This window comes from Cupressus sempervirens, chromosome 8 (genome assembly GCF_028749045.1).
Source record: "Cupressus sempervirens isolate cs-2001-9-10 chromosome 8, ASM2874904v1, whole genome shotgun sequence".
NCBI classification, from domain to species: Eukaryota; Viridiplantae; Streptophyta; class Pinopsida; order Cupressales; family Cupressaceae; genus Cupressus; species Cupressus sempervirens.
Window position 1 is genome coordinate 173,744,004 of NC_143125.1, and position 11,328 is coordinate 173,755,331.

Here is an 11,328-nt window from a genome sequence, read left to right on the forward strand (position 1 = left end):
ATTGAGTTTTGTTGGAAAGATTAGGTGCTAGAAGGGTGCTTGTGAAGTTCCTCCTAGATTGAGTTGAGGTGATACTCTTGTAATAACTTGCATTGGAAATGTTGTAATCTTCATTGATTTGATAATACATTATGCATATAGTGTGGGTTTTTCTCTCATAAAGGACTCCCCACAATAAATCATGTATCATGTATTCATTATTATTTCATTTATGCATTTGTTTGTATCATGAAATCTTTGTAATAGCTAAGTTGAAATTTGTATCATCGCCCTCTCAAAATTAACACAAGAAATGATTTTTCATACCTTTGTTTCCCTACAAACCAATATACTCTTATCTTAATTAAAAAGACTAATGCCATTTCCACCAAGAAAAGATTGTTATGACCAAAGACCCACTAAATTTTGAACTCAATGTTTGATGATGGCGTCTCATATGAGAAGCAATATAGGAAGGATAATAACTTTGATTTTTAAGCTCACGATTTTTGTGAAAGACTTGTTATGAGTTATCTCACTTCTAGGAGGAGTATTATAAAAGTGCCTCGTTAGTAGATGATTTGTCCTATGCAGAATATTGAACATAAGTTGAACAAATATATTAGTTGCCAAAATGACTATTTTTAATCTTTACAACTCAAAGAGTCTTACTCCAAGGAAAATGAAAGCATTGTAAAACTAATGCTCATAATATTATCAAATATTTATATTGACCTTTGATAAAATTTTAAAAGATGGGTGGATCTTTGGGGTATTTTAATATAGTCTCGTTTGACACCTTTCTTTATCGCAATGCAAGGCTATAATGCTTCTCTCACTTCACAGTTTTCCAATTTTTGGTGGAAGGGAACCATGATGATTGGTAGCATGCAATTTTTCGTCTCTCCATAAATGATAGTTGAAGTAGTAGGTCTAGAGAATGTTGGCATAAAATTTATCAAGAAGAAAAAATTTTGGAGGACAATGAGCAATTCAAGAGGTTGAAAATGGGTATTGAACAATTTAACCACTCTTATATTTTTGCCCAAGTAGATATATGATTGTTTATGGCTATCACTTCCCCTTGTTAATCGTGTTAAGAATAGGAAAAAGATGAATGGGCTATTTTTTAATATTTTTAATCTTTGCAACAAAGCGTAGAAAAAGAAGATTCCACATAAATTCACCAAGGTCTAACAATGACACTATATTAAAAACATGTTTGGCCCTTAACCTGCATGGCAATCCTCTCATTTCCATAAAAAAAAATCAACCAATTTTTCTTCCTCTCACAATGCAATGTATTGAGAATATCCAAAGGAGATTACAAGAAGGTAGATCCTTAAATAAAAAAGAGGCAAAGTAAAAAGAAAATGTTCCATGAGCCTAAAGCCAAGAATAATTTGCTCCCTTATCTTAAGTTTAATGGGAAAATGTAAAAACCATGTTGACCTCCTTAGGCTCTCTAGAAAGAAAACCCAAAAGGAGTCCCTTAAAAAAGGAATCACCATGAGGAAAACAAAAAAAGAGGCCTTTAAATTATTTGTAAGGTCACACTTAAGATACCAAAGATTTACCACAATAGCTAAAGCTACTTCAAGGAAAAGAATAATAGTGAGGTTGATTTCCAAAAATGAAAAATAGAATCTAAAGATACCAAAGGAACCCCCAAGAATGACTTGGATCTGAGAATGAAGATATAGAAATATTTCTTCTATATGGGTTGAATCTACTAGAAAAGTGTGATGGTTGAAAGAAACGAGGAAATGGAGGATTTTATTGCCTATAATAAGGATTACATAAGGGATAATGAATAGGATTGTCAAGCAAGCCTTAAATCAAATAAAAAAAGGAAAGGCAGCAGATGAACCAAAGGCCTTGGGCATTGGCTAAGCAGATGGGCAACTAGAAGACACTAGAAGAGCTCCAATAGAACTAGGTCCTCATCGTAACTATTTATCATATTAATAACTCTTTTAGTATGCTTATGCTTAGCTCTGAAGATATTTTAGCTATTGTTGTGTTTAAGTTTAATTATAAGATGTTTTGGTTAAGGTTTTTGATAATTATAAATATGGCTAATTGTTTTCACTTAGATAAGTTTGATATTATATCATCCAGTATTAAAAGTCTCATGTGTTGTTCAATGTTTGTTGTTCTTTGATGGTTGTTTCTTTATCCTTGTTGTTCCTTTTGTAAAGGGATAAAGGCTCTTTTCTATTGATCAAATAAAAGCCATATACCCCTCCTCCTTTCATATCCCATTTCAAAAAATGTCATCCAAATTTATTCACAAATAGCTTCCCAATACAAAATCCAAAATTAAAGCACAAAGAGGATTTCCATACTCTCAGAACTCTTAAATTTTTTTATTTTTTTAAAATACCGAACACGTATTAGTTCCCTTATAAAATCCAATTGACTTCTTTCAATGAAAATTAAATAATTCAATAATAATTTTTACTTTCAAAATAGTAAAATCATGCGATGCATTTAAAATGGATAGAAATAAGGCACATATAGCGTTTCAAATATTAGATTACTGATTCATTACATGATTCGCACACCATAGTACTCACTTCCAAATCAAGTTTTGAAAAAAAGTTCGGACAAACTTCAAACGCTCTACATTGGGACGTTTTTTCCAATTCAATTGTTTTCCTTTAATTATGCTTCTCGGGGAGGTTGCTTTAACAATTTCATAACAAACCATGGCAGCTAATCAAAAACTGTTTTCAGATGCTGATTCAACTTAGTTGAATAAAATCATGATGATGCATCCATCGCCATGGTTTAGGACACATAATATCCTACGTTATCGACTAACTCGATTTATGGCTTGGGCAGCCTGCAATTAGTATTAAAGAACAATAATATTTATCCCCAAAAACAATTTGCCGATTACATGAAATGTGCAGAAAACAAATTTAATGAGATTAGTATTTACCTCTCTGTCCCAGTCACATCGATACACAATAAAAGCCAAAACAATCATCTGAACTGCTGTCCCACATATCATTCCTGTCCATATCCCCTGCAATATAAAATTGAGACACAATGCGTTCAATTTGAGAAAGTAAAGGTGAAATTCTCAATCAATTTACATAATCTATCAAACTCTAAGTAGAAGAAAGTCTGATAAACTGTACAATAACCGCAGTGTATAATTGATCCAAAACAATGTGTAAGAGAAATCATCTAGATTTATCTACTTTTCTTCCATGTTCAATTCTTTGGTGACCTTAAAACTTGTATATAGCTGCAATATTTTTTGCGTTCTTTCATTCCAACTAAGAATGGATGGTTGTTGGGTATCTTTCATTCTATGGTAGTTGACTCTACTATAATGAATTAGTCATATTTTTGGGTGCAACATTAATAAAATATTATTGATTCAATGCGTATTTCGTTGTTTTTGGTTGATTCCCCTTAAGAAGGAGATGCAAAACAAAGAATTTCGTAGGAAGACTCAATGCAGACCTCAACAGGAAGGTATACAATTAGTTTCAACTGTTTTAAGAAGTGAAACGATGTAAAGATACGAGGGCAGCCATTCTAAGCTCAAGGCTCCTAGCCATTGCACCAAAAAGTGTTGTTACGGGTACTAACAACTATCTACACTCTTAAGATATGGTCTACATTCATTTAATAAGTGTTGTATAAATATGATTTGCTGTTCCCAGAAGCTCCAGAGAAAAATTCCATTTCATTTTTATTTTAGCCTATTGCCTAGAAAGAAGTAGTACACACCACAACCCCCTGTTTAAACGCCCAACCAAGAATCACTAAAAAAAAGATACCAATCACATAATGACACCCGATATTGATGTAAGCAACATAAGATTGCCACCCTGATCCCACTGCTACCCCTGATACAGAATAAGGAAGAATGCAGAGTTAGTGTCATATAAAAGTAAAAAGTAAATTTGATCTGCTCAGTTCTCATATATCTTATGGCAATTGCAATCTTTAGATTCCTTTTGAAATACAACGTTTCCAACATTATCAAATTCTCAAAGAGATTTTAAATTAAAATTAGTTGAATGGAGAAAAGGCAGGGCTTTTGAAATTTTGGTCAATACTTATACAAAAAGGAAGATATATTTCTTACCTGACAGGACTGGCTGAATACTGTTAAAGAGGACTCTAAATCTCAACAAAATTGACAGTTTGGAGGTTGCTTTATGATCGGGGAACTGCTTGTGAAGGCCAGAGCAAATTCCCGACGAAGCACTATAATGAGCAAACAAAAAACAAGGCCTATCATGGTTAAAGTAATTGCAGAAACAATAACTGCAGATTTGGCTCCTTTGCCGTTTCCAGCGCCCAGCTCATTGGCCACCCTCACGCTGCATTTTCAAACCAAACAAATCCATACAACAATCAATTCAAAGCACAGTAGGAGGCATTTTTTTTTGACATTATGATATCAATTCGCTTAAAGAAGAATTTGTAACAAATGACAGTTTAAATTTTATCATACCACATTACAGATTTAATATATATTCAGTGGCAACAATGATTATTGGCAACCGTAAAAAATTTGCTCGGCAACAGACAATGCCGAGTGACAGTTTTGCTTGGCACAAGAGGGTGCCGAGTTACTTGGCACGTGAAGAAGCTGAGTGAGCTTGGCAGCAAGGGCAACTCGGCACAGTGCATGCCGAGTGAGCTTGGCAGTATGGATGTCGAGTGAGCTCACCGTTGCAAGGTGGAGCTCGGCAGAGAGGATACCAAGTGAACTCGGTCAACAAAAGGAACTGAGTGAACTCAGTAAGGACTGTAGAGAGAAATTTGGTGGACTCGATAAAGATAGTATGCCTTACACAAACCAAGTGAACTTTTAACAGACTTGTTTGAACATTTCCACCATTAAAACACATAGAGCATAATAATGAAGCTTCCAAGTATAAACTTCTGAAATACAAAATACCATGCAATAAGAAATGGAGAGGAGACAACAAAGATTTGTATGCCTGCTTGCTTGCTTGCGTTCTATTCCACTAAGTTAAACTATTACAAAATATGGGAGCCTTCGGCTTCAACCAGAAAACACTAGAAACTTCAAACTGATAAAACTAAACTCAAACTTAAACTTACAACACTAAAGGCTGCATACAATGAGCCTAGAGCAATCACTGCTTCTCAGGACAAAACAATATGAACTTACAAAATGACAAGGAGATTCAACATGTGCTACTGCAAACACAGAAAGTGAACCTTCTTCCTGTCCTTTTATCTTTGTTCTGAATATCCTTCCTCTGCTTTGATCTGCTGATCTTCTTCTTTCCTCTGCACTTTTCTTTGATCTTCCCTGATCTCTCTAACTGTGTCTCTCTCTCTAATCGAATGAATCAGATTCATTCCCTTTTGTCTTCCAGCAAAATTTTTTTCCTCTCATTTCAGATTTCAAACTCACCTACCGAGTTGAATGCTATCAGGTGGGTAGGTAGGCATTTGGCTCCAAGGGCAACTGACTAAATGCAATAAATTTCTGACGGGCTGTGCATCCTATAATGTCTGGGCCTGCAATCAAATGCAGTTATTCTACATTGCAGGTTGAAATTCTGAGTTTGGGTGCATTGATTTTAACTTTTTAAACTGGGTTTGGGTATGCAAGACCAAACTTTCTTGCCAATCAAAAGAAACTACATTGGTAATGGAAATACAAGATTTGTCCATATTGTTGCCAATGGTGTCTATCTAAATTTTAAATTAAGGCAGTGATTTGGATGCAGGTCTACATCATGCATTACTTCTATGATATTTTCTCGAGCAATACAGGTAGATATTGATTGCTGTTAAGCAAAATAGACCAAAAATATATGATTTATTGTATAACAACTTTCCTCGCGGTACAAAAGGCAGGAACCAAGAGTGTGGCTTGAGCACATTCTAGTAATTGATTATTATTTTTAAAAATAATTGATAATGTTATTCCAAATGAACACAGCAAACCCCATAGCATAGGGTGCTCAACTGCCTACATAGCTGGTCTAGCACAAAATTTAAGGAATCGATTTTAAATATTGAATAATTATAGTGTTTGCCACTAATTTGCTATATTTCAAATTCCGTGATGATATTAATGTTAGGTTGAAACTGTCCAAAACCTTGTCATAAAAATAGGATGTAAAGGATGGAAATATTTCCATAATGCTACCTGAGATGAATATATAGAAGCTTCATTTACAAGGAGCAGCCCCGTGCCTATTTCTCACATATCTCATGAAGACAAGACGGACACTAGAAAAGAAAACTAAAATAAGCATGCAATGCTTGCGAAAGAAACAGAGAATTGTACTGGTTGTTTTATCCATAATGAATTGAAGAATTGAATGAGAATCAATGTACTTCAGATTTATGGGTTTATCTCAATTGAGAAAATGAGATCCTATCAACTAGAATTGGAAGGGCAAAAGACAAAAGATGTTCCTGTCCCTGAAACGTAAATGCCTCTCGATTGAGGTTAGTTGTAACTTGGGCATGCTTTCAAAACAGCTATAGAAGTTACTACAAAATATGTACTCAATCTTTATGATAATAAATAAATCTGAAGTATAAAATACTAGATCTGCAAACATTAGGGCAACAAATGATGTTATTTCAATCATTCACTGATTTAACAAGGTCTATCCAGGGCATTTATATTTTTTTGGCATTTCATTTCAATGCAGGAAATACGTTTTACAATTCTCAATGCACTACATACCCGGTAGCAGCAAAAAAACCAAGTGGTATCATCATCTCCCACCCATTGATGCTCATGCTGCAAGAAATCAAGGTTTTAGAAACATAGTGCATTGCTTAGAAATGAATATTGAACTAAAAAAGCTTCTTACATTATTACCAGATAGAAAGAGAATCAACTGCAACTTGTGACTCTGGCAGATTGCCCGTCAAGAGGACCAATATTCTGTAATACCAATTCTCTAAACTGTTCACAAGGCCAAGCTGAAGCATGTCAGGACTGTTTGAACAAGTTTTTAGTTCAGACACACCCAAATACATATTATACATATACTATATACATGTTAATCTTGGAAATGAATTGGCAACTAACCATAGCATGCCGCCGGATGCCACAGAGAGCTTGACAAAAGACCACGAGTCTTTGAATGCGTCTCTCGTCAAACCTGTCCACGTCAGCGGGCAACCCCCACAAGTGACATAAAGAATTTGGACAATTGGGGGCAACCACCAAGCCAAATTCAATGTCATTGCTGAACCAATTAGCCCCGTATCCAATTTAACAATAAACAGCCAGCTTAGAAAAACATGGAGCGCCAATGTGGCTGCAGAGATCCATACAATGATCATGTTTTTCAATTGGCATTGCAAAAACCTTTGAACAGGAAAGAGGAATACAAATGCGAAGTGTTGGGGAATAAACCAGATTGCAACTCTTCCTGTTAATTCAGCAGTGTCATCTGACTGTCCAAGGATCTTCAAGATGGGTGTTGCAAATATATACATTGGTAAGAGAAGAATTGGAACACCGAAGAGGACAATCCATGCTCGTTGCATATACAATCCCAACAAATCATTCCTCTGGGACCCAAAAGCTTGGCCACATAAGGTCTCCAGGGCGCTTCCCATGCCTAACTGCCATGGTCAGTTCCAAGTTCAATGGGATCAATAATAGTAGAAATGAACATCACATCCTTTAAAATTTCTAGTACTAACTAAAGTTATAACAAGAACAGGAATGACAATATCAAACAAGGAATATGAAGTTATGAACAACTGCAGATTACCATGCCAAGCATTCTTTGCAATTCAGTAGACGGGTTGGCAGATGTCACAGAGAATGGATGATATGTTATTAATGTTGGGGAATTTGTGAGAAGGGTCTGCCTTCTCAACTGTTAGCTCTTACGGACCTTTCATAGGAAAATGCGTGCCACTGATTTTAGCGAGGGAAAAATGAGACCAACCCAATGTTCCCTGGGGCATCATCTTGACCCGCAAAGAATCTGACTGCGCTGATTCATTACAAACGTCATTTGCCCCATGAAGCATTATATGTTCGTTCATTACAAACTCGCATAACCTATAGTACTTCACACAAGGTGATGAAAAGAGTAGTGTATAAACCAAGAATAATTGAAGGATAAGGGGATTCTGATATGCAACAATCTGTCATGAATAATGTTTGAGAGCACCTGTACATAGTAATTTGAATGGTTCACAAACTTTTTCACGAAACACCATTAAGAAAACTAGAATATCATTATTTGTGAAGCAATAAGCCTTTGGTGACGGTTTTGAAGCCTACCTGGCAGATAAACTGTAAAAGCAGTTTGTATAATGTTGTATATCAAATGTTTTTTAAAACCCATTTGATTTGAAAAATGGTTTAAACATTCTGGTCTACACAAGTGGATGTGACCCATTGTATCATTTGCTAACATTTATATCTGAACTAGTTATATATTAACATGATTTCACTTTTCGAACCCGTCTTTGAATCTTTCTAATTCTAAATGGTTATATAATCTTTTGCGAATCATTTCACTTACGAATGTTATCCTAGCCTCAACAACAAATACAGGCAGAGAGAAGACGAAAAATAAAAAATTAAAGAATTGAAAAATAGAAATAAAAAAAGTGGGAATATATCTCGATATTTACAAAGAGTCTAAACTTGAGCGCGTTCTAATAGTTGTGACAGTAGTTGTCCACTTAGCACTCATACTTGTTGATTTAATATCCAACATTTTTGACAAGCTTGTACCAATGGATGTGACTTTAAAGTTGTTTTTGTTAATGATGATTACCCATAAGTAAATGAAAAGTGTCCTTTTTTCCAAAAAACAACTAGTAGTGTGATGCCACGTTAGTTGCACAATTATGGGGTCTCCAATGCACTATGATTGGTCTCACTTTTTTTTGGGCTGTTTTGGACACTTTGACAAAAAGCATGCTGATGTGGCTCAGAAACCTTAGTTATAAGCAGGAGGAGACTTGCCAAGTAAGCTATTATCAAAAAATGAGAGTGATTTGAAATTTTCACATAAGATTTTGAGAAGCGCAAAGTTAGGGTGCACAACTATTAGATTCTCTCCCATAACGATGGAAATGGCAGCCAATTCCAAATCGCCAATATGCCCTGGAAAAGCCCGAGTGACAACATTTGTTCCAAACATAGCAATGCGGCTGAAAATGGCAGGCCCCGCAATGGCCCATAATTTCTTTGATTCTTCTAATGTTCTTCTCCCTACATCTTTTGAGCATATCACTAACCCACTTTCATCGCCTTCCTGCAAATCACATGAGATTTCTCCAACCCTATTCTGCTCGTTGCGAATAAGCGGGTCTTTAACAGAGTCTGCCATATCTCCCATCTTTGAAATACCATAACCCTTAAAACTGGGAAAAATAACTTCAAATGTTCAAACTAGGTTTAACCTCGACGCTCTGTTTTCCCACAACATAATCCCTCACCAATGGTGGTATTTATGATGCGGTAAATGTCGGTGCTAACGAAATTCAAATCGGTAACGAGGTACAGGAATAGGACTCTTCATATCAGATAGAGGAAATGCATATTATAGGTCAAATTTTCAATTTTCATTGTCGAAAACGGAAACGAAATTCAGCTGATTCCATGGAATGTGAAAGATGGTGTAAATTGTGATAACTAAGTAAAACTACAACTGAAAAATAGACAGAAGAGTACGTTTCGTAATCCATTTATTTAAACTTAAACATGGGTTGTCGGTCACATTCTCAGCTTCTGATCAAATGGGCTTTGTTAGCCATTTGCCATTCACATCAACGCCAAATCCATGTTAGTCAAAACAAAACCCATCACATCAACGCATACCTGCCATTACTCCAAATTTATGGACTGTCTGAAAATGGGTGAAAATTGGTGAAGAAGGCAGTTTCAAGCTTTATTTCCGGGTAGAGGAAGTATTTTTGGAAAAAAGTGCAGCACTAAGAATCTTCTTCACAATAATTTAATCATGTTTTGGACAGGATTTTATCTTCTCTTAGCTCTAGTTTTCGTGCAAGGGAAAAGGATGCTTTGTTTTAGAGATAAAATCTTTGATGTGATAGTCAGGAATACTATTTTTGGCTGAAAATAATGGAATAGTAAGATCTAGTAGAAATGATCTAATAATTGTTACGGGCTTAATACTCAACATTGTTATTCCCTCCTTAAATAATTATGTCTCTAGCTATTGTTTGCAAAATAAAAATGTTCAAAAATTTATTTATATATACAACTGTCATTCACCATGCTACTAATAAACAAGAGACACAAAGCATTATAGGGAAGAGGACCAAGGATTCGAACACGTTTTACTAGTTGTGATAGGAGTTGTTAACTTCATACCTATACTCAATGACTTAATGCCCAATTTTTTTACAACATTGTACCAATACTTGTGACTTTAAAGTTGTTAGTACAATGCTTACTACCCAAAATTGAATAAAACGTACCCTTAGTTATAAAAATTAATCAATGACGTGATGCGACATCAGCTATTTAAGTATGGGTACCCTTTATGCATGACCATTGGTCTCATTTTTCATTTGGGTTGTTTTGGACATCTTGGCAAAAAGCATGTTGATGTGGCATCATAATGGGTGATATGGACTTGAAATCTTAGTTATAAGTAGGCAACTCATCAAATAAGTTATTGTAAAAAATGGAAGTGATTAAAAATTTTCACATAAGATTTTGATAAGAGTGAAGTTAAGGTGTTCAAGTACTAGGTCATCTCCCCTAGTTCCTATCGTGTAATGCTTATAGACCATTAAATCCAAACATTCCTGCACTTAAAATTGTGGCCCTTAATGGGCATACCTAATGTGTACAATTAATTACTACTTGATTTAGAGATCATTGAATCATCTTTGACTCTTAGATATGGGTCAATAATTGATCTCATAAGTCTTAAGATCATATTTCTTAACCTTGCCAACTTATTAATAAGAAACATTTGAGGTAAAGAGATGAGGATACTAGATATAATTGTTTTTATTACTAAAGTACAAAAGAATACAACACAATTTTGATTTTTTGAATTTTGAACATCATTCTTTTAAAATTTAAATAAGTTTATAAGAAACAACCTTTAATACAAAAATCTAGATAAATGAAATATAAAATATTAAAAAAAATTACTTTTTTTGGTAAAACAATATGTGAAATATTGTGCATGACAATGCATAAAGAATTTATTCTTGTTGACTAATAATGCTTCAATAGGTCCCTTCAATCACTTAGAATGAAATGTAGAAATTATAGAAATTAAGTAAAGATTAGAAATTTAATTTAATTATTATAAAAATAAAAAAAAATTGAATATTAAAAATACTCTCTTTCAAAATTAA

General features: G+C 34.6%; 1 pseudogene across 1 annotated transcript; it reads right to left on the minus strand.

Moving 5' to 3' along the window:
• Positions 1-2,500: 2,500 nt before the first annotated feature.
• LOC149542108 (protein DETOXIFICATION 27-like) lies at positions 2,501-9,317 on the minus strand (annotated as a pseudogene). The gene is made up of 9 exons (XR_016355177.1): positions 9,013-9,317; positions 8,614-8,620; positions 7,043-7,584; positions 6,830-6,916; positions 6,692-6,748; positions 4,091-4,328; positions 3,730-3,848; positions 2,927-3,013; positions 2,501-2,827 (listed from the first exon to the last, which is right to left on the minus strand). The product of XR_016355177.1 is annotated as a protein DETOXIFICATION 27-like (transcript).
• Positions 9,318-11,328: the final 2,011 nt, after the last annotated feature.